The sequence below is a fragment of the Paramormyrops kingsleyae genome, chromosome 4 (assembly GCF_048594095.1).
Source record: "Paramormyrops kingsleyae isolate MSU_618 chromosome 4, PKINGS_0.4, whole genome shotgun sequence".
Taxonomy (NCBI): domain Eukaryota; kingdom Metazoa; phylum Chordata; class Actinopteri; order Osteoglossiformes; family Mormyridae; genus Paramormyrops; species Paramormyrops kingsleyae.
In genome coordinates this window covers 16,883,740-16,907,874 of record NC_132800.1, presented here as the reverse complement: position 1 = coordinate 16,907,874, position 24,135 = coordinate 16,883,740, and the positions used below count along the sequence as shown (strand labels likewise).

Sequence of the window (24,135 nt, the reverse complement as noted above, 5' to 3'; positions counted from 1 at the left end):
GCCGCTATGTGTATTATCTGGATCATTCCCAGGCTGGTCTGGGATTCCTGAACATCCAGTTCAGATACCTATATAAAAATCTGTCACATTTTGGTGAGCTGATTATTAGGCATTTATCTATAACTGAGTACAGGGGTGTCAGAGCGGCATGGATACCCTGGCAGATGCAGTGGGCACAGTAGTTTATATGGGCCCTGAAATTTTACACTGGGGGGTCAGGTCAGCGAAATCTACTGACGTCACTTTGGGGGCCCATAGTGACATTTTGCCAGGGTGCTCAGAATTTCTGACTATGCCGCTGAGTTTTATTTAACCATTCAGTGACACAAAGACACTGTGTTTTGTGGCCTGATACATTATCCTGCTGGAAGTGTCCATGCAATGCAGTCTGGAAGTGATACACCAGGTTTGGACATTCTCTGGTGTTTTAGATGGTATCAGTGGACCTCAGGTGGGCCAGGAGAACATTTCTGGAACCAATACACTACTGGAGTTAAATCGATGTCATAAATTATATCCTTTCATCTATTGGATTAGTGGATGTTTTATCTTTTGAAGATAAATGTTTGGTAAACTTTTCTTAGGAGGACATCTTCGGTTTCAGTGACACTGGGACCAGCTCTGACTATTGTGCTAAACTGAAAGTCGTTTATTTTGGTCATATTATCAATATAAATGGCCAGTAAAGGCTACTTAGAAACAATATGCCTTTACACAGTACTGTTTTATACAGGTCTGTGATCTGTCTGAAAGCGTATGTGTGGTTATCCTGGTCTTGGCTGCTGCAGTGGTTAGCGCTGTTGCCTCGCCCCTCTGGGACTGGGGCTGGAGTCTCTGCCCTGGTTCCATGTGTGTGGTGCCTGCATGTTCTCCCCGTCTCATGGTCTGGTTTCTTCTGGATACTCTAGTTTCCTCCATGGTCCAAAAACACACTATGGAGATTCGAGGCTGCCTTACTCAAGGGGCTACAGATGAGAATATTTCACTGAGGTCAGACACAAACCAGCAACTCAGCCCATTGAACCACACACTGCCCCGGATTCAGATTAACTTTATTGATCCCAGGGGAAATGCTTGTTCATACAGCATCAAGAACATAGAGTACAGAAGAACTTACATATAGTGCAACACAGACAAAGTGTAAAGACATATAGGGCAAACAAGTAAACATTTGATTCATGTTTCACAAGCTTAGTTGAATTTACAAAATTAATCTCTGCCACTTTCGCAGTGAGATCAGTCCCCTACAGACAGCTGCAGCTGATCTCACTGGACCAGAACCTGTTGATTTCACTAGTCAACCAACAGAAAGGCTATGGTGTGTCTTTCATGCACTTTTAATTCTGATCTCAGAAATGCACTCACCCTTAAGTTTTGAGTGATGTCATTTTAGCCGATCCATCCATCCATCCATCCATCCATTTTCTGTAACTGCTCATGCTATTCAGGCTCACAGAGGGTCTGGAGCCTAGCCTGGAGGCCAGAGGCACAAAGCAGGGAACAACCCAGGATGGGGTGCCAACCCACTGCAGGACACACTCACTCATACACACCACTCACACCTACAGACAGGTTGGTAACTCCAATTATCCTCAGCAGGATAAGCACGTGGGGCGCCCACTGGAGGCCATTGGGCCCTAAGCAGCTGCTCAGTTCGCTTATGCCTTGGGCTGACCCGTGCCTGTAGCAACACGAATAACCAGTGCTGCAAATTCTTTGTGTGGAGGAAGTCTTATGTTGACGTCGCATTGGTCAGTGGCTGCACTGGTTAAAGGACGTGGTGCAAGTGATATGCTGTATGTGTTTGGGAGTTCTTTCCTTTCCCTTAACTGCACATGGCACCTGAAAAGAGCAGAATTTCAAAATTCAAGGGCAAAAACCTAGAGGAGACACATATTGACCCTGACGGTATGAACAAAAATGCAAAAAATGTGTTTTTTTGTTCTGTTGTAGTATGCCAATGTAAATATTTTGTGTGTCTTATTTTTCAGAGCAAGTATATGTGGCCAGTGAGGTATCTGAGAGTGAGGAGGAAGATGAGACAGTGCAGCTACAAAAGGAATGATATCAGCCACCATCCATGTCCATGGGTAATCTGGGACTCAGCTAACTGCGCCTGCAGGTCGGACTGAAGGGCCCTAAAGGCTTCCAGGAGCTCCTTCTCTCCACCCTAAAACTCTTAAAGCCATCAAGAAAGAGTCACTGTTGATATTGGAAAGCACCTCAACGTGGACTGCCCTTGTGGTGAGGCACTTAAAGAGTAGTCCCCAGCGTTTCTCATGCCGACGGCGTATCCGGACCTGAAATGGGCCAAAGCAGTCCATCCCTGTCGAGTAGAAGGCTGGCTAGTGCAACCTGAGGCGAACTGGGGGTAAGTCCGCCATTCTGGGGGTGACTGGTTGGGCCCTCCACCTCTGGCACTCTATGCAGGAACGCTGTTCTCGCCTCACAGCCTCTCTTCCACACAGGATCCAGTATTTCCTCCTGAGCTCTGCAAAGAGACGTTCGGAACCTGGGTGCTTCAGATCACTGTCAGTCTGCCTGATGAGAAGCTTTTTAGTAGGATGACTTGAATCCAAGATGATTGGATGTATGACCTCTGATTCTACGTCGGGGCAATGACACAATCTGGCACCTTCTCTTATTAGCTGCATTTCGTCGTCCAGTTCTGGCTCTAGCATGATCAAGCGGCTAGACTTCGGAACAGGCTTACCGGCAGACAGATACTGGAATTACTCCTGAAAACTGCCTTGTTGTGCCCTTAACCCCATCTATCCATACTGCATGTACTGCATCATGTGACCACTGCTTTATATGATGCATGAGTGTGTTTGCTGTTTTCTTCCTCCCCAGGTCTTCCTGAGGAGGTTCCAGAGAATCAGTCTGAGGACAGGAATTCAAAACAACAAAGGGACACTTCAACTTGCAGAGGTAGTTTGATTCCATTTGAATCAGATCACACTTTGCTAACCACTGACCACTTTGTATGTCGTCTCACAACCAAAGTCCATTCGGAAGGAATTCAGAACTTCGCTTACCCCGTGTTTTATCTTACAGAATTACAACAAAATTAATAATTCTTTCCCTTCACAATCTACACAGTAATCTATAATAACAAAATATAAAAGGGATTTACATTTTTGTACATTTTATTAAAAATACAAAACTGAAATGTCACATTATAATAACACAAGATTTGGGAAAGTGAATAACTGAATACATTGCAAATGCCAGGAAGGTCATGTCATGTTTTCCTGTTTTCAATAAGATTATTTTATAATATAGTGATAAATATTGACATTGAGAGAATCTCTTAAATATTGTGATATGATTTTTGGCCTTATATATCTTAATATATACATATGTCTCTTATCTTGTTGTAACATCATTGGCAGTGTCTAAACCTGTACGTTTGGGGAATAACGGCTCTGAAAATAGAAGCTAAACCAGTGAAGCAGGAAGCTCTTCACAACAGCCAGTATCAGGTCTGTAAAGCATCCTTCCTTTGCGTGTGACTCAGTAGTCAGGCTCATTTCTTACGCTCACACAATATAAGATTAGTTAATAATTTAGCTTTAAAGACAGACTCTTTTGCTCTGTATTGTACTGTAAGTTACCATAGGCTGCAATAGTGTTAACTTTGTGTTTTATATATTACTGTGCTGTTTGACTGATTACTGTTAGTCTTTCATGACTGCTGCCACATGTAACTGGTATATACCTGAACCCAGAATGTGATGAGCAACCACTTCATTAACAGATAAACTTTAGCAATCACACTTACTGTAATTAAGTTTTTTTTAACAGATGCTTTTATGCAAAGTGACATACGATTGAGAAAGCAGGTCAGAGAATCTCTGGGGCAATTGGGGGGTTAAGGTTCTTGCCCCAGGCCCAATGGTGATGCATTCTGCTGACCGCGGCCCTAAGTTTGCTGTTCAACTCGCTGCTTTCTCAATTGTAAATCGTTCTGCAAAAAAAAAGTGAGTCAGACCTTCATGCAACTTCAACAAAACATCAGGCGGGGAGGGGACAAGGGACGTCGCGATATAATGTAATCATACGATTACGTTTGCAGCAAAATAATAGGACAGCGAAAATGTCGGATGAAAGCAGAATGGAATATGGGAGTATGGGAGACGATCCATTTATAGCATCCAGGATTTTTAATGTTTGCGAGGCTGAGTTTGTTTATATGGCGAGGAGCCCAGCACCACGTTACACAAGATAATAAGCTGCAGGAAAGCAGCAGGCAAAAGTTTAAATATTCTTTATTAATATACTGGGCTGGGAGTAAAGGACGGGGACATAGTGAGTTAGGTAATTATGGGGCCAGCTCAGTGTTGTGTTTGCAAGATGTTTGCCCTTCTGGATGCTTGCATCCAGTCAGACTTCGTCTGCGAGCGATGTAGGTTAGTTGACTCACTCTAAGTGTTAGTTGACCTAGAGGAGCGACTGGCTCTCATCCAACATAACAATGAGTTAAAGGAGAGAGTTAATACGCCTTCTAGGGAGACTGTGTGTACGTCACAAGCGGGGAGGGGAGAGAATGATGAACAGGTAGGTCGAGAGAGCTGGGTGAACGTAGGTCGTAGACGTAGAAAAGGGCGTACACAATTCACAGAGGCGGCATCACCTGAAGTGACGGTGTCTAACCGCTTTCAGGTGCTTCCAGCTTTAGAGCCGGAAGAGACTGGGGAGGCAGGTGGGCCCTTGGGCACCAAGGAGCCACCTAACCCCAGTAGGAGGGAGGTTGTGGTAGTAGGGGATTCAATTATAAGAGGTGTAGATAGTTATGTGTGCACCCGTGATAGAGGGTCCTGTACGGTGTCTTGCCTGCCTAGTGCCCAAGTAGGGGACCTTCCAGATCGAGTGGACAGGCTTTTGGCCCCAGCCGGGGTGGATCCAGTGGTCGTGGTGCATGTTGGCACCAATGACATAGGAAAGGGCAGAAGGGCTGTTCTGCAAGATAAGCTTAGAAGCAGAACATCCACGGTGGTATTCTCTGGAATATTTCCCGTGCCACATGCAAGTCAGGCAAAGTAAGCTGAGATAAGGGGATTAAATGCGTGGCTAAAATGGTGGTGTAGGAAAGAGGGATTCAGGTTTATGGGGCACTGGAAGACCTTCTGGAACAGGTGGGACCTGTTCAAGCCGGACGGGTTGCATCTGAACCATAGGGGAACCAGTGTATTGGGGAGGCGTATGTGCAGAATAGTTGAGGAATGTTTAAACTAGGGACTGGGGGGGCAGGGAGGTCAGTTAAAAATTTATGTGGGGAGAGACGGAAAGCCCAAATAAATATTAAAAGTAGACACTGTAAAAGGCCTACCATTAGTGGTCTGTATTTGAATGCTAGGAGTATTAGAAACTAATTAATGACTTACAGGCTTTAATTTCTTCAGACAATTACAACATTATAGGAATAACTGAAACATGGATGAGTGACAATGGTGGTGATGAATATAATATGGATGGTTATACGTTGTTCCGTAGAGACCGGATAGGCAAGAAGGGAGGTGTTGTTGCAGTATACGTAAAAGAAAACTTGCAGGCAAGGGATCTCACTGATAAAAATAAAAATTCAGAAGCTGTATGGATAAAACTTGATGCTAAAGATTCAAATGGCCTAATTGTCAGGGTTTGTTATAGGGCACCTAATGTAGCTGTAGAGGAAAGCAGAATGTTATATGATGATATCAGGATTATGAGTAATAAAAATGATGTGGTGGTTATGGGTGATTTTAATTTACCTGGGATACAGTGGGACACAGTCTCTGGCTCTTCTGTAAATGAACTTGAGATGGTGGAATTAGTACAGGATTGTTTTTTTACTCAGTTTGTTAATACTCCTACCAGAGAAGCCCTTCTTGATCTGGTTTTCTGTAATAACCAGGATAGGATTGGAAAATTAGAGGTTTTAGACCCATTGTACGGTAGTGATCATAACATGGTTAAATTCGAGGTTAATTTTAGTGTCCGAAGAGCAAAGTCGAAATTTAAAGTATACAATGTTAGGCAGGCTAACTTTAATGGTATGAGACAGAAATTAGAAACTGTGAACTGGACAGAGTTACATAGCAAAACAGTTGAAGAGGCATGGGAATTTTTCAAAAGCACATTGTTGCAAGTGCAAGAGGACTTCATACCTGTTTCCAGCAAAACTAAATCTAGGAAAGACAACCAAGGTAGTTTACTAAGGAAATTAAGAATAAAGTCAGGAAGAAAAGGGCTCTGTTCCACAATTGGAAAATAACTAATGATTTCATAATTAAGCAGGAGTATCTAAGTGTACAGGCAGAGAGAGAAAAAATGACATTAGGCTATCCAAGAGATGTAGAAAGAAAAATTGCATTGGAGGCTAAGCATGGCAGTAAAGGTTTCTTCCAATATTTTAACTCCAAGAGAGCACTAAAAGCTGAAATCACTAATTTTCAGGATAGTAAGGGACTTAAAATTGATAACGAAATCGATATGGTAAATGAGTTTAATGATTATTTTTCAAGGGTGTTCACAATAGAGAACACAAGTAACTTACCACCAATTAATACGAATACAGCATCGTCTATGACCAATATATGTATAACTGAGGTTGATGTGATACTAAGCCTACTGTAGCTAAACTCAAAATAAATAAATCGCAGGGGCCTGATGGCATCTTACCTATAGTCTTAAAAGAGATGAGGGATATTATTAGCCAACCTTTAACTTTAATATTCCAGAAATCGTTATCTGTGGGTGTGGTACCATCAGATTGGAAGCATGTTAATATAACACCCATATTCAAAAAAGGGGATAGAAGTAATCCAGCAAACTATAGTTCAATCAGTTTAACTAGCATTACTGGAAAAATAATGGAAGCTATAATTCAAGTGAAAATGGTAGACTACCTAGATGCAAATAACATTATAAAGGATAGCCAACATGGATTTAGGAGAGGTAGATCCTGCTTAATGAATCTACTTGAGTTCTTTGAGGAAGCTACAAGTGAAATTGATCACAAAAAGGCCTATGATGTGATTTACTTAGATTTCCAGAAGGCCTTTGATGTTGTCCCCCACAAACGGCTCTTGCTAAAGCTTAAAGCTGCAGGGATTTTAGGAACTGTGGCAGCTTGGATCAAAAACTGGCTAACTGACAGGAAGCAGCGAGTAGTTATTAGAGGCACAATGTCACAGTGGGCCTCCGTTCATAGTGGGGTACCGCAGGGTTCAATTTTAGGACCACTATTGTTCCTAATTTACATTAATGATATTGACACAAATACATACAGTAAACTGGTTAAATTTGCAGACGACACCAAGGTGGGCGGGGTAGCAGATACTAATCTAGCAGCAGAGAGGCTTCAACGGGATCTGGATTTAATTAGCGAATGGGCTGATACTTGGCAGATGAAATTTAACACAGATAAATGTAAGGTAATCCATGCAGGGAGCAGAAATATAAAGTACAGATATTTTATGGGTTCCACTGAAATAAAGGTAGCTGATTACGAGAAAGATCTCGGTATGTATGTTGATGCTTCCATGACCCACTCTCGCCAGTGTGGGGAAGCAATAAAAAAGGCGAACAGAATGTTGGGTTATATCTCTAGATGTGTGGAGTTTAAGTCAAGGGAGGTGATGTTACACTTATATAATTCCTTGGTAAGACCCCACCTAGAATACTGTGGGCAGGTTTGGTCACCATACCTCAAGAAGGACATTGCTGCCTTAGAAAAGGTGCAACGAAGAGCTACGAGAATGATTCCTGGTCTTAGAGGAATGTCTTATGAGGAGAGGTTAGCGGAACTGAATCTGTTTAGCCTTGAGCAAAGGAGACTAAGGGGGGATATGATTCAGGTCTATAAGATTCTAACGGGTCTGGATGCTGTTCAGCCAAATGACTATTTCAATATTAGTCTAAATACTAGAACTCGTGGCCATAAGTGGAAATTAGCGGGAGAACATTTTAAAACAAATTTGAGGAAGCACTTCTTTACACAGTGTGTAGTTAGAGTATGGAATAGTCTCCCTGCTAGTGTAGCGGAAGCTAAAACCATGGATTCCTTTAAATCAGAGCTAGATAAGATTTTAACAACTCTGAGCTATTAGTTAAGTTCTCCCCAAACGAGCTTGATGGGCCGAATGGCCTCCTCTCCTTTGTAAATTTCTTATGTTGTTATGTTCTTAAAAAAGTATCCAACAAATTCCTGAAGGGAGCTGGAGCCCTTTCTTCGGAACAGTGTGGATCCGTCCTCCATTACTGCTTATCCTGTACGGGGGCGGGGGGGGGGGGGGGGGGGAGCGAGCCTGGAGCCTGTCCCAGGGGACACAGGGCGGGGGGCACGATGGATAGGATACTAGTTTATAGCAGAGCACACACTCACACATACAGACTCACACTAAGGGCAGCTTAGAGACCCCAATCGGCTGATCGCAGTTTCATGTTTTCCAAAGTAGGAGGAGAAAGTCCACATTGGAAGAACATGAGGGCTGGAACGAGACGTGAGACCAACAAGCACCAAACATGGCTTGTTAGAGCCAAGCCAGGGAGGAGGCGTGACATTCAATTCAGTTCATTTATTTTTATATAGCGCCTTTCACATCAGAGTCGTTCCAAGGCGCTTTAGATGGATGTGTTGTGATCATTAGGGAGAGTAATACAGAATGGGACAAAGGTAGGAAAGAAATAAAATAAAGAAAGCCAGATGACAACGGAGGAGAGGAACCAGAAACTCTGAAGTAAGTATAAAAACAGGGGCACAGGATGCACAAGACAAGGAGAGATACAGGCGGGACAGAGCAACAAGACAAACACTGAGGCACAGAAAGGAATAACATGGGGCATCCGGGGAGTTTTCATAATGCAGGGAAGCTGGGCGAAGACTCGGGGCTGGGGACCCTCCTAGGCCCCTTTCCAGGTGAGGCTGAACTCCGCCGAATCACAGGACCAGAGGGTCTGGGAGGGCCAGCAGGACCAGAGGACGTGAGGGGTCAGCAGAGTTGGGGGGCGCTGAGGGAACTGCAGAGCAGTCGACATTAAAGTCAGAATTCAAATAATATTTTCATGGGGGCCCTAATCCTCTTCCGGACTAATGGGGTTAAATGTAAATGTGTAGTTTTCTGAATCTTAATCTGAAAGTCAGTTCATCGTTTACCCAGAAGGTGGCAGCACATGAACACTGCAAAACTGCAAGCTTGGCACGTCGCTTCGTATACAATAGTGCACAATCCCTATATTAAAAAAATTACATAATTACATAAATCAATAAATGTTTGTCCTTCAAAAAAGAATAGAAGCATGTCTACACAATATACCCAAATCTAAGAATCCCCCTTGGCAGTATGTTATGCTGTACAGTAGTTTGGTTTTGTTTTCAGCTCCATACTTTCCCAGAATTACCCTGGACTACTTCCAGTACTGAAGCCCAAAGAATCAAACACGGAGCTCACATAACTTGGCATGAGGTCCCTGAATTACCTAAAATGGATGTAGTTATGACTCAGGCCCATGGGGATTCAGAGCAGATACAAATGATCGCGAACCCATGTCTGATTTACAGTGAAAGGTGGTTGAACAGAATGCACAGCCTCTGTAATGACTCCACTGTCCAGCAGGGGGTGCCACATGAAAGCTGCCCAGCAGGAGTAAACAGGCTTCCAGAGATGATGCACCACAGTCCCACAGTCCTCTAGTCTTAAGTACTCTAATCTTGTGGTCCCTCTATATCCTGGTCTCATAGTCCCTAGTGCCCAATTTCCCCTTTGCCCCACTTCCATGATCCACAAGTCCCTAGTCACCTCGTTTCTTAGTCCCCTTGTTCCTAATCCCATAGTCCACTACTCCTTAGTCCCCTAGTTCCTAATCCAATAGTCCACTACTCCTTAGTCTCCTAGTTCCTAATCCCATAGTCCACTACTCCTCAGTCCCCTTGTTCCTAATCCCATAGTCCACTACTCCTTAATGCCCTTGTTCCTAATCCCATAGTCCACTACTCCTCAGTCCCCTTGTTCCTAATCCCATAGTCCACTACTCCTTAGTCCCCTTGTTCCTAATCCCATAGTCCACTACTCCTTAGTCCCCTTGTTCCTAATCCCATGGTCCACTACTCCTAATCCCATAGTCCACTACTCCTAATTCCATAGTCCACTACTCCTTAGTCCCCTAGTTCCTGCTCCCTATTCCCCTTGCATTGACAAATAGATACTTAAATGCAAAGACTAACGAGGGGCAACAAGCAACAGGCATGAATCATCAGGGTCTCGCTAGGGAGGAGACAGGAGGGTCAGGCAGATGTGATGGGTAGGACATGACAGTGGTCATGTGACACGGGCTGTTGCAATCGCCATGAGGAACTGCAGGAATGTAAACAGCTTGGAAAAGGCAGCTGGTGTTTTTCTCCTTTATTTCTGTGTGAGCCTATAGTGGGTCCCTTGTTGGATGGGATCCTGTTTCTACTGTGTGTCAGTCGTAAGCAGATCACACTTCTTATCGTCAGGGTGATGCCTGTGGTTTATGGCATTGGCCAGAGTTATTTGTATTTGCTGGAAACTCTACAAACTACACAAACACAATAACCAGTAGCAGGACTTGTAGTCTTTCAGGCACTTGGCCCCAGATGTTTAATTACTTTGACTTTATATCTGAATGTGAATTTTTTGTAATTGACCAATATGGTTCTTATTCATGACAATATTCAGTCAATGTTCTGTTTAAGAATTGCATTGATTAAGGATTGGATAAAATTTATTGATCTCAGGGGGAAATTCTTTTGAAAGCAGCAGATACAAACATACATGTAGTGCATCAGTTGTAAATAACAAATGGAAACTTGCTTCCTTCTGCACCTCCCCCCCCCCCCCCCCCCCCCTTATGTCACCAGAGGGATAAATATCCCTGTTTGCATGTGTGTCACTGTCTGTAAGTATATCACAGATGTGAGAGAAATGCTTGTGCATATAGGCTGTAAACCCTCATGCTCATGCATTTTAGTCTCTGTAAGTGTTACGTTCCGGCTGCTGTGAGGCGCAGTATAAACGGACTCAGACCCAGGATGGCTCGATTGTCAGGGGTAATTTATTAACAAAGAGCACAAACAGGAGAGAACATAACAGAAAAGGACAATGAAACACTGATGCAGAGCCGAAGCCGGCGTGGTGGCTGCCACAGGATCGATTCCTCCGCCCTTAGCTGGGAACCCACCTTATACACCCACCCCCAGGGGAACAGGTGCATCACATCTAAATTAGACTGGGGGGGAAGAGAAACAAACAGGCCACCAGAAGAGGCAGCAGCACAGAATGTGGAGCTCATCACCAGAGGAAGGAGAGGGACGTCAGAGTAAGAATCCACCTTTCCACTGTGTTCAGGGGTATATCTGTATTGCTGCAATGACACTGTGAGTGTATTGTGGGACACATTGTGGCTGACAGTGTCATTCCTAATATATATATATATTAGGAATCCTAATGAAACTGAATTTATATTTTTTCTGGTAACTGGAAATCATCTACACTGCATCATTGATGATCAGGTGTTTTTTTTTTCCAACACCACAAATATTTTGATGTAGTACTAACGTGATTTATTAAGATTTTATATTATTTATCTTTACTTAGTTAACATATGATTAATTTGATTATAGTACGTATATTTACCTCAGGACCGCTGTAGGTTTTGAGCTAATAAAATGGCTGCCGTCTGCCGCCCCCTGCTGGACAAAGCATCGCCGCTGCGATATCAGGCTGCTGCCCTCAGTCACCAGAGAGCGCGGATTACAGTTTTTCTCCATTGGTTTGGCTCATTTCTTGAAACAGAAATTACATTCTCAAAACTCTAAGATCATTTGGCAAAACACTCTTACAGTTTAGCACAACACTATAGCTCACCTGCAAAAGCTCATATCTCTTCCAAAACTGTTCACCCAGGCTTCAATCTAAATCCCTTTCTCATTTAAACAGTCAGTGTCTCCAAAATGGCAAAGATCCTTCTCAATAGCTTTGGCTCATTTCTCGACACAGATCGGACATTCTCATCATTCTTGGTGCTTTTGTCAAAATAAACCTGGATGGTTGATCACAACAACATGGTTCACCTGCAAAAGCTCATATCTCTCCTAAAACAGTTCACTCATGTGTCAAAACTACATTTCTTTCTAATCTGAATAGTCAGTGCCCTCAAAATGCATTGTCCCTTTGGCATTGTGTGAGTACTGCCATACAAAATGTTTAGATGTTTTGTCACTATGGCAGAGGACCAACAATATACAACAGAAAAGAGTAGCCTCCAAGGTTTGACATCACAGATTGCACTCACACTACCAAGGAAATTATAACCATTTTTTATTCACACGCAAAGAAAGTTTCATACATATGTAAAAAGAAAATGTACATTACAGTAATACAGTTTTTCTCAATTGCTTTGGCACATTTTTCGAAACAGTCTTAACATTCTCTAAACTGTGAGTGCAAATGTCACAACTGTTTGCAGGAACTTCAAAACTTTATAGCATGTCTGCAAAATGTAGTTACTCACCCAAAACATTTAATTCATGCTTCAAAACCTAGTTATTGTGTCAATAATTTGGCCAAGGCCACCAAAATCTAAAGTATTTTTGTCATTGTGTCAGCCACACTGGTCAAAATGTTTAGTTGTTTTTTCACCACAACAGTCAACCATGAAAATTAAGGGTTTAAACAAAAATCTCATATTTGTTGAGAAAAGTCAATAGTATGTAGAAGAAAAAAAAAAAGTCTATGAACATTTGTATTTGTACAGTGTTTATTTTTGTACTTCATGTGTATATACACAATACAAGTGTATTACTGTACATGTAAAGTAACTGACAAGAGTAACAAGATTTCACTTTACATTTCATATTTGTGTATTATCACAAATACACAAAAACAACAAATAACATTCATGGGGGAAAAAAAAAAAATTATTCTTGGTGGACATCTTGTCGCTCACGTTGGTCAGGCGAAAGATTTTCATCAACATCACATCTGATGTTTTCCATTGCCACACACCATGGAAAAAATCTCCTTGAATGCCGCACCCATCCCCTGCAATGGTCAGCTGTGATGTCCTCACATGCAGCATTCATGGCATCCAACAAAGACATCTGATTTTGTGGTCTATGATCATACACTTTCCACCTCCATGCTGAAAAAAACTCTTCTATTGGATTTAAGAATGGAGTATGGTGGAAGGAATTCCACTGTTATCCTTTCATGTGCAGCAAACCAGTCCCTAACACTGTTGGTTCGGTGGAAGCTGACATTATCCCAGACAACAACATAATTAGGCAAATGTGGTCTAACTAAACCTCTTTCTTGTTCTGGAATCAGGTCTCTGTAAAGTGCATTTAGGAAGGCCAGGAGAAGTTGGGTATTATAGGGCCCAATGTATGGAATATGTGTGCTCACACCGTTCTCTGAAATGGCAGCACACATTGTAATATTGGCCCCACGTTGGCCTGATGTGTCAATTGTGGCTCGGTGTCCAATGAGATTGCGACCACGTCTCCGGCCTTTGGACAGATTACAGTTTTTTTGGATTGCTTAAGCGCGATTTTCAAAACAGGGCCCGTGTTTTCAAAACAGTACACACAATTAGCACAACCACACACTCAATTAGCAAAACACTACAGATCCTTTGCATAATTAAACACTCCTGTAAAAACTATACACTTATGTTAAAAAAACCACACTTTTTTACCATAAGAAACACACTGTCACACCCTGCTCCGTACGATCCCGATGTGTGCCACGCCCCCCTCATTACCTCGTGTTCTTCCCCGATGGATCTCACCTGTTGCTCGTTTCCCTCAGCTTGTTTAGTGTATTTAGTCCGTGTCTAAGTCCGTAGTCCCCAGTTCCGTCATTGTATTGTCTGTATTGTCCGTCTTTTGGTTAATAAAACCAAGTTTACCCGACTTCCTGGCTGCTCTCACCTGTTTCCACGGCTCGCCCGCCCCGAAGCTGACAGAATGACGGAACTCCTAAACAAGCTCAGCGCTACTGGGGAAGGTATCCCCATGGAAGATGAGTTGGTCCAGTGGACGAACTACCTGGAACTCCAAGAGGATCCAGTAGCTCGTCCCTTGATCGACAGGTGTTGGGACCTCCTGCTGGGGAGGTTTCACACCGGTGAGCAACAGCCGCTAATCGAGGTCGGCAGAAACCTCCGGCTACTGAGGGAGAGAGCGGCAATTTGGCTGGCCCCCCTGGGGTATGCCCGCTTGGAACCGCCCCCCGGCTCACCATCCGTCTTCCTCCCGGTCTTCCCCAAGACGGCAAAAGCTTCCGCCGCCCGGCGAAAGACGGCCGTCCCCGAGCGCATGACTGAGCTTAACGCGGCTTCCGCTGCTCAACCCCCGCCTCTTCCTACAAGATCCGGACGGCGGAGAAAGAGGCGAAGGGGAAAGGGAGAAGAAGCCGCCCAGACTCTCTTCTTGGGGGCTTGCTCTCTTCTCCCTGCCTGGGACGATCTGCCCGCGGCTGCGCTGTCTGCTGCCGCCGCCGATCTGCCAGCGGCTGCGCTGCCTGCTGCCGCCGCCGATCTGCCCGCGGCTGCGCTGCCTGCTGCCGCCGCCGATCTGCCCGCGGCTGCGCTGCCTGCTGCCGCCGCCGATCTGCCCGCGGCTGCGCTGCCTGCTGCCGCCGCCGATCTGCCCGCGGCTGCGCTGCCTGCTGCCGCCGCCGATCTGCCCGCGGCTTCGCTGCCTGCTGCCGCCGCCGATCTGTCCGCGGCCCCGCCGGCTGCTGCCGCCGCCGCCGCTCTGCCCGCGGCCGCGCCGCCTGCTGCTGATGCCGCCGCTCTGCCCGCGGCTGCGCCGCCTGCTGCTGATGCCGCCGCTCTGCCCGCGGCTGCGCCGCCTGCTGCTGATGCCGCCGCTCTGCCCGCGGCCCCGCCTGCTGCTGATGTCGCCGCGATGCCAGCAGCTCCGCCTGTCCTGCCTGACCCGCTTGTCCTGCCTGCTGCAGCTGCCGCCGCTCTGCCCGCGGCACAGTCTGCTGCAGCTTCCGCCGCTTTGCCAGCGGACCCGCCTGTCCTGCCTGACCCGCTTGTCCTGCCTGCTGCAGCTGCCGCCGCTCTGCCCGCGGCACAGTCTGCTGCAGCTTCCGCCGCTTTGCCAGCGGACCCGCCTGTCCTGCCTGTCCTGCCTGACCCGCCTGTCCCACCTGACCCGCCTGTCCTGCCCACTCGGACTGCAGTCCCTGCAGCTGCCACCACTCTGGCTGCAGCACCCGCCGCGGTGCCCCCTGCTGGCCGCGTGATGGTGGCACCCGCCGCGGTGCCCCCTGCTGGCCGCGTGATGGCGGCGCCCGCGGCGACGCCGCCCCCTGCTGGCCGCACGACGGAGGTGCCCGCCGAGGCGCCCCCTGCTGGCCGCACACCCGAGGTGCCCTCTGAGGTGCCCCGTGCTGGCCACGTGACGGCGGCGCCCGTCCTACCAGCACCTGAACTGCCTGTCTCGCCTGTTCTGCCGGCTCCTGTCCTGCCTGTCTCGCCTGCCATGCCGGCTCCTGTCCTGCCTGTCTCGCCTGCCCTGCCGGCTCCTGTCCTGCCTGTCTCGCCTGCCCTGCCGGCTCCTGTCCTGCCTGTCTCGCCTGTCCTGTCCGGCCAGCCCTGCTCACCGGCAGTCGCACCGCCGGAGGATGACGCCGCTCTGCCCGCGGCGCCCCTTGCTGGCCGCACGCCAGCGGAGGATGACGCCGCTCTGCCCGCGGCGCCCCCTGCTGGCCACTCGCCTGAACTGCCTGAGGTGGCGCCCACCGCGGCGCCCCCTGCTGGACACCTGCCCGCGGCCCTGCCTGAGGCCGCCTCTCCCGTCTTGCCTGCGGCCCTGCTTGAGGCCGCCTCTCCAGTCCTGCCCGGCCCGCCTGCGGCCACGCCCGCGGCCCCGGCTGCATCACCTGCAGCCACGCCCCCTGCTCTGCCCGAGTCTACACCCTCGGGCACCTCCTTCCTGACTCCCTCGCCCTTACCCCGGCAAAGCCGACGCCCCCCAGGACCCCGCCTCTCCGTCTCCAGCAAGGGACGGGGACATAGGCGTAGGGCCCGGGTCCCGCCCGCCCTGCCCCCTGGCTCGCCCGTTCAGCCCCTGGCTGTGGCTCGGTGGCTGCCTGCGGTTCCTCCGGCTCGGGGTCGGCGGTCGCCGCCGGGTCCCCCCCTGGATCCTCGGTGCCGGTCCTCGGTCCCTCCTCCGGCTCCGTGTCGGTCGCCTCCGGGCCCCCTGCTCCGGCTGGGCGTCGGACGGCGCCTTCGCCGGCTCCGGCTGCGCCTCCGCCTGCCGCGGCTTCCCCCTTTTGCCTGCCTGCACCGGTGTTCCCTCCTGCTCCCTCCGTGTCCCCTCCGTCACTCCCTCGTCCCGTTCCCTTGGCCCCTGGGTGGTCCCCTTCAGCTCCCTTCTCCCTCCCGCCTGCGGCCCCTCCGGCCGCTGCCCGTCGCCCGCCTGGGCTCCCTCGTGCTCCCCTTGTTCCTCCTCCTTTTCTGTTTGTCCCGCCTGTCTCTGCTCCTCGTCCCTTTGTTCCTCCTCCGTTCCCTCCTGGCCCTTTTGTTCCGCCTGTCTCCCCTTCTGTGTCTCCCTTCCTTGTCTGCCTGTCTGCCTTCCCTGTTCTGTGTCGTGTCTTGTCCTTCTTCTCGTCCCTGTTCTTGTTCTGCGTCTCCGTTCTGTTCCCTGTTTTTGGTTGACGTTCTGCTTTGTTTTCCAGGTCCTGTTTTCCCGGTTCGTCTCGTCCGTCGCCTCTCCTCTGGCGCGCCCGGTGTGCGCGCCTTTGGGGGGGGGTTCTGTCACACCCTGCTCCGTACGATCCCGATGTGTGCCACGCCCCCCTCATTACCTCGTGTTCTTCCCCGATGGATCTCACCTGTTGCTCGTTTCCCTCAGCTTGTTTAGTGTATTTAGTCCGTGTCTAAGTCCGTAGTCCCCAGTTCCGTCATTGTATTGTCTGTATTGTCCGTCTTTTGGTTAATAAAACCAAGTTTACCCGACTTCCTGGCTGCTCTCACCTGTTTCCACGGCTCGCCCGCCCCGAAGCTGACACACACGTTTTACATTTACCATACTCTGTTTGCACGAGTTACACTCTGCTGTGATAAACCTAAAACACTTTTAGCACTTCTACTTCCCTATGATTAGAGTAGGCTACCATCAACAAAGTACAAATATAAAGTAAATCCACCAAACACTACACAAGACCAATGTTGCACACTGAAGAAACTCATTTATTTCTCAACATGCCCAAAATGTTGACATGGAGATTCATAGTACTGTAACAACATGTCACTTTACGTATTGTACTGTAAGTTTGCTGTTACAAAAAAAACACTAGACATTGTCTCTTCGCCTAGCTGGATATGGCCAGATAATTTCATCAACATCGCAGGCAATGTTGTCATTAGCAAGACACCTTGGAAAGAAACGTCTTGAATGACGAATCCATCCTTGTATTGCTGCTACCTCCATCTGGTCACAGGCCTCCTCCATGGCTTGGATGAGGGGTACCTCAGCCTGGAGACGGAGATCATATACCTTCCACCGCCAGGCCGAGAAAAACTCTTCTATAGGGTTGAGGAATGGAGAGTACGGTGGAAGATATAGGACGGTGAAATGTGGATGTTGCTGAAACCAGTTCTGAACCAGAGCAGAGGAGTGGAAAGACACATTGTCCCAGACAACAATGTATTGCATATGATCGATTTGATTTGCTGCTGTTATGTTGTGCAATTGGTCCAAGAATGTAAGTATGAGTGCTGTGTTGTAAGGGCCCATATGGGCATGGCGGTGGAGGACCCCATTCTGTGTAATGGCTGCACAAAGTGTTATATTTCCCCCACGTTGCCCTGGGACATTGACTATAGCCCTGTGGCCAATGACGTTTCTTCCCCTCCTTCGTGTTCTCGTCAGGTTGAACCCAGCCTCGTCTACGTAAATGAACTCATGCTGGATCTCCTCTCCATCCATTCGTAAAACTACCTGAAGAACAGTGTCAGGCAAAATTGTGTAGTTCAGTGTAGATGTAGTATACATATTACAGTACAGTAAAAGATTATGAGACAGTATGCAAGATCACACTGCTAAAGTGAATACATACCTCTGCATAATCATGCCACAGTCGTTTCACCCTTTCGGAATTGCGCTCGAAAGGCACTCAATAAATTTGCTTCATTTGAATATGGTTTTTTTTAGGATGCGTGCCAGTGTTGATATTGAGACCTGATGGATATCGTTGAAACTGGCATGGTTATTGACAATGTTAGCTTGGAGCCGTTTGAGTGTTATAGCATTGTTGGCCAAAACCATGTTTACTATCTCCCTCTCTTGCTGTTCTGTGAACATAGGAGGCCTTCCCCCTTGTCGTTCCTGACCCTCAATCCTATGTAGAAAAAAAACAGTAAACAATAGTACAGTATATTTCACAGGACAAGGTAACAGAAGTGCTGATACTGCATAGAATGCAGTACTGTAGAGCAGTTACTGAAACCGTGCAGATGTTTTTGATATGGTGATATTTGTACAATACCTATTTTCCAGCCGAAATGTTCTTATCACACTTGCCACTGTGTATCGGCTTAGATTTGGCTGTACTCGCAGTCCAGCCTCCCTCAGCGTCAGGCCGTGCTTGACAACGTGGTCAACCAGTGTTGCGCGGATCTCATTTGTCAGATTCGGTCCTCTTTGAGCACCTTCTTGTCTTTGTCTTTCTCTTCCTCTTCCTCTTCTTCTACCTCCAGCATGGCCTCCATCTCTTCCTCTGTTACAGTTTTTCTCGATTGCTTAAACACACTTCTTGAAACTATGCCTCGTATTCTCAAAACAGTAAACACAAATCCATAACGTCTCACCCAATTTCCCAAACATCGTATTTTCAGGTCAAAATGAAGCTCTACACTCAAAACCATTCACTGTTGCTGAAAAACCAAACTTTGCCCACAGACATCACACACAAGGCCTCAAAAACACACACACTGCAACATAGTCTTACACATTGGTGCAATAAATTAAAAACAATATTGCCAAAACTGGCAAGTTATGTTGCTTGTGGTTCTTCCCCTCAAAAATCTTTTCACATGATGAACACAAAAGACGCAACCAATGTATATACAGTGACACATTTTTATTCATGTACTATACAGTACAACACACACCAAAAACATTATTCCACCTCAGCATCCTGTCTTTGGTCTGGGTCAGGCCAGAGAATCTCATCCACATCACAGGCTATATTGGCCCTAGCCAGGCAGCGGGGGTAAAATCCTCATGCATGCCTGATCCACCCCTGGCATGCATCTACTGATATGTCTAGGCAGGCTTCTTCCATGGCCTGGAGGAGGTGAACACGGACATAAGGTTCTGTCGTACACTTTCCACCGCCATGCCGAAAATAACTCCTCTATCGGGTTTAGAAAGGGAGAGTATGCAGGCAGAAAGATGTTAGAAAACCTTGGGTTATTGGTAAACCAGTCATGAACCAGAGCAGCGTAGTGAGGCTGCTCTGGCTGTGCTGGTTCCCTGTAGTCCAGCTGGAACATATGTTGTCTTAGACCATCAAGAAAAGCAAGGAGAAGCATAGTGTTATAGGGTCCTAGAATGGCATGGCGGTGGAGTACCCCTCGTTGGCTGATGGCTGCGCACATAGTGACATTCCCTCCACGCTGACTAGGGACATTTACAATAGCCCGATGGCCAATTATGTTCCTCCACCTCGTCCTCCCTGATGTCCTGGACCTCCTTCTACTCCTCTTCCTCGACCTCCTCCTTTGCATCTCTTTGGATCCATTGTTTCAAACCTGAATGAGCTGACTTTGGCCCTTTTATCTATCCATCAAAGTTTCTGATTGGTGTGTGATAAATTTTGACTCCTAGTGTTTCCACTTGGTTAATTGTGTGCTAACTGAGCTTAAACTCTGCTGACTTAAGTTAACATTATTGAATGCTAGTGCTTTCTAAATGACCACATGGTGTAAGCACTGAAAAATGTAGGGATTTCTGTGTATAGTTTTGCAGTAACAGTTCACCAAATTTGACTCATGTGTTAAAGCAGGGGAATAGTGTTTATAGTTCAGGGAAATGGGTGTGCTTTTTGAAAAATAACATTATGGTTTTGAAATTTTAGTTCAAAAGATTGGTTATAGTGTTTTAGCAATCGAGAAAAACTGTAATTCCTCTTCCTCCCCTTCCTCCTCCTCCTTCTCGTCCTCCTCCTCGTTGTCCTCCTCGTCGTCTTACTCTTTCTCTGACTCTTTCCATTGTGCTTGAAGACCAATGAACTCACCTGCTGCTTTTTATAGTGCTTAAACACCTGATTGGTGTGTCTACAATTAAGCAAACAAGTGTTTGCACACCTGATGACTATGTTGAACCAATTGGTTGGACGGTGCGGTAATTTGACAGTCAGTGCTTTGGTATTGCAAGGAAGTGACTTCATGATAGATTTTTGTGTGTGATGTATGTTAAGTGTGTTTAGTGTTTTGCAAATCACTGTGTGTAGAGTTTTGCAACAAGTGTGAGGTTGACAATGTGCTTATAGTTGTGCAAATATGGGCTGATGTTTTGCTTCTTGAGTGTAAGGTTTTGCTAATAGTGTACTACGTTTAATTTTAGTGTGTAAGCAATCCAAAAAAACTGTAAACCCAGCCTTGTCCACAAAAACAAGAATGTGGGTCGTTTCATGTACTTCTAACTCCATGATTCTCTATGAAGAAACACAGGAAAAAATGTAACAGTAAATGTATTTTCTTATGGGTTTCTGAAACTTACAGTAAAGTAATACAGGCATCTTAGAAATACAGGAAAACTCACTAAGTGCACACCAATGGTTTACCTGGACATACTGGTACCGCAACGCCTTGACTCTTTCACTGTTCCTCTCAAATGGTACCTTATAGAGCTGTTTCATAGTCATCTGACGTCTTTTTAAAACTCTGTCTATGGTGGAAATGCTGACAGAATTTATATTTGCAAAGACCTTATTGTCATTTATGATTGCACTTTGGATCTCTCTTAGCCTGATGGAATTGTTGGCTATGACCATGTTGCAAATTTCTTGTTCTTGCAGTTGGTTAAATACTGCTGCTCTGCCACCAGCGCGAGGTTGTCGTGCAGTTCTATAGAATAAACAAATAGACTTGCATTTACCTTTATAATATTGTTGTTTATACTGTAAAAATACTTTACATACTGTAAAACAAAAAAATACATATTTACCTGTTTTCCCTACGAAAGGTTTGCACAATTGATGACACTGTGGACCTGTTTACATTAGGCTGTACTTTTCGACCAGCCTCTTCCATTGTAAAACCATGATTTATGACATGATCCACAAGTGTGGCTCTGATTTCATCAGAGACTCTGACTCTTCTATTTCCACCTCTTCCTCGATTATTTCTTCCTCTACCACCACCACGTATTCTTACACGCCTTCCAATTGCTCTTCCACGAGCATGTTGCTGCAGTTCAGGGTTGTGATGTCCTCCATTCTCAAAAAATTCTACAGCAGTGATTGTGCTGTGGGCAATCTACATATATATACTCCCAAAGTTGATTGGTTAAATGGTTACAGTTTTTCTCAGTCGCTTTGGTGCTTTTCTCACATCAGAATGAAAAGTCTCAAAACCATTAGTGCAACCTCCACAACATTTAGTCATTTGTGCACATCATAGTAGCAATTTCTCCTTCCTCTGAACAAATTGCAAATGCCCTTGGACATGTATCAGTTGCTTTCATACAATTCTCTGCCGTTTTATAACATTATCATTTGCTTATGTCATGTCAGTCAAAATGAACTATACTTTTGGATGCTGAATAGTCGTTCCCAATAAAACTAATAGTCTTCATTTCATTGCTTGAGTCATTACATACAAAATTGTTGAATTAGTTATCAAATTCTGTCAAGCAAATTTTATACCTTTCTTTATTATTTTTTCCTGGAAATGTCTCCTAAATTGAACAATTTCTCTCAGGTGAACTTCAGCTTTCACTGACGAGGAGGTGTGTGAAGTATTAGTTGTAACCAATGACAAGCCACTTGTTCACAGTCACTCATGGATCAATCCCATGAACCCTCAATTGGCAAGCATATATGAACCGAGCAGGAGATAGTGTGTACCATTTCTACAATTCTGTGACACAGAAATGGAAGGTCAGCATCGTGGAAGAGGGGTGAGGATGCGGGGGGGACAAAACAGGGGAAGAGGGAGAAGACGCCAAATACATAGGCAGGTTCCTAATGAAATTAGGGCAACACTTGTTGACCATGTTGTCAATCACAGCCTCACAATGGCTGAGGCTGGTCGGAGGGTGCAACCAAATGTTGGAAGAACCACTGTGAATTCAATCATTCAAACATTTCGTAGGGAGAACAGGTATGTATAGTATTGGACAGTAATCCAACATCTCATAATATCTCATGTTTAGTGTACATTACTGTAATTTTACTGTAATCTGCACCACAAAGGATTGAAAGACAACCTCGCAGAGGTGGAAGAGGGCCCCTTTTTACCCCGCAGCAAGAGGAAGCCATTTGTGCAATGGTGATTGCAAACAATGCAATAAAGTTGAAAGAAATTCAAAGTGCTGTCATAGAGGATAACGGTGTATTTGGCAATATTGGATCTGTGTCAATTGCAACAATTGACAGAGTGCTCAAGAGAAATGAAATGCGCATGAAACAATTGTACAAAGTGCCATTTGAACGGAACAGTGAAAGAGTGAAGGAGATCCGTCACCAGTATGTACAGGTAAATCATGTCTTCTATGTATACTCTAATGTTCAGCGCTGTAAACTGTTTTACTTTGTGCAGTTCCATGCAGTAGACTAGCAATTCTGTATACTGTATATATTCACAGAACATACAAAATGCATTGTTACACAGGAAAAGTTGTTACATTTCTCTCTCTCTCTCTAAAGCGTGTACTGGAGCTGGAAGCCAGGGAACTACTGCACACACTCATATACGTTGATGAGGCGGGTTTCAATCTGGCCAAAGGCAGAAGGCGTGGAAGAAATCGCATTGGACAGAGAGCAACCACTGATGTCCCAGGCCAGCGCGGAGGGAATGTTACAATGTGTGCAGCCATGTCAGACAATGGCATCCTCACCCATATTCCCCTTCTTGGTCCATACAATACACAACATCTCCTGACCTTTTTAGACACTCTTTACAGGGACATAGTCCCTGAGAATGAGAGGGGTGGAGGCCAACTCAACAAGTATGTTGTTGTGTGGGATAATGTCCGTTTTCACCACTCACATCTGGTCAGACAGTGGTTTGCAGCACATGACAGAATGCTGGTTGAATATCTCCCTCCCTACTCCCCATTCCTTAATCCGATAGAGGAGTTTTTCTCTGCCTGGAGGTGGAAGGTTTATGACCGGCATTCACATGCGCAATTGGCCCTGCTAGCAGCCATGGATGCAGCATGTGACGACATCACAGCAGAGTCATGCAGAGGGTGGATTCGCCACTCCAGGAGATACTTTCCTCGCTGCATTGCAAGGGATGACATCCGTTGTGATGTAGATGAAAATATGTGGCCAGACAGACAGGAACGTCTGGATGTGCCAGAATGATTTAGAATTACAATGATTGCTGATGATTGTAGAATTACAAACAGCCTACACAATAAAAATGTGAAACATACGTATTCAGTGTCTTGTACTCACTTACTTCCCTAACTACAGGAATGTCAAACTTTACTGTAGATTTTACTGTAAATGGCTGTACAAAAAGTGTATAGTGCTGTCTTGAGCATTTTCAGGTAGTCTCACCGAGTTCTGACCTTTTTTTCCATTGGAAAACTGAATACTGTAAACTGTCATAATGAAAACATGACAAAGCCATTTGACTATCTTGTTCATAAAGATGGTGTCAAGACTTCTCATTTTGATGACACTGGCAGTTTCATTGACATGAATACTTACTTTTGAGGAATGGATTATCGATTTTGAGCAAGTGACCTGCTTTTGCAGGTTATCCACTAGGTTTTGCAGTTTGCACTAATTGTTTTGAGAAATACACTAACTGCTGTGCAAATGTTAATAGTGATGTGAGAAAAGCACCAAAGCGACTGAGAAAAACTGTAAATGGTTGATTCATATTAGAGGTAATTTGCAATTAGATTGCGATTGCAATTAGAGGTCATGT

General features: G+C 45.8%; 1 protein-coding gene across 1 annotated transcript in view; it reads right to left on the bottom strand.

The window, feature by feature from the left end:
* The window catches only part of LOC140588912 (tripartite motif-containing protein 16-like), a 136,546-nt gene that overhangs the window by 90,696 nt on the left and 21,715 nt on the right, over nucleotides 1-24,135 (bottom strand). The gene's annotated exons all lie outside the window — the stretch shown is intronic.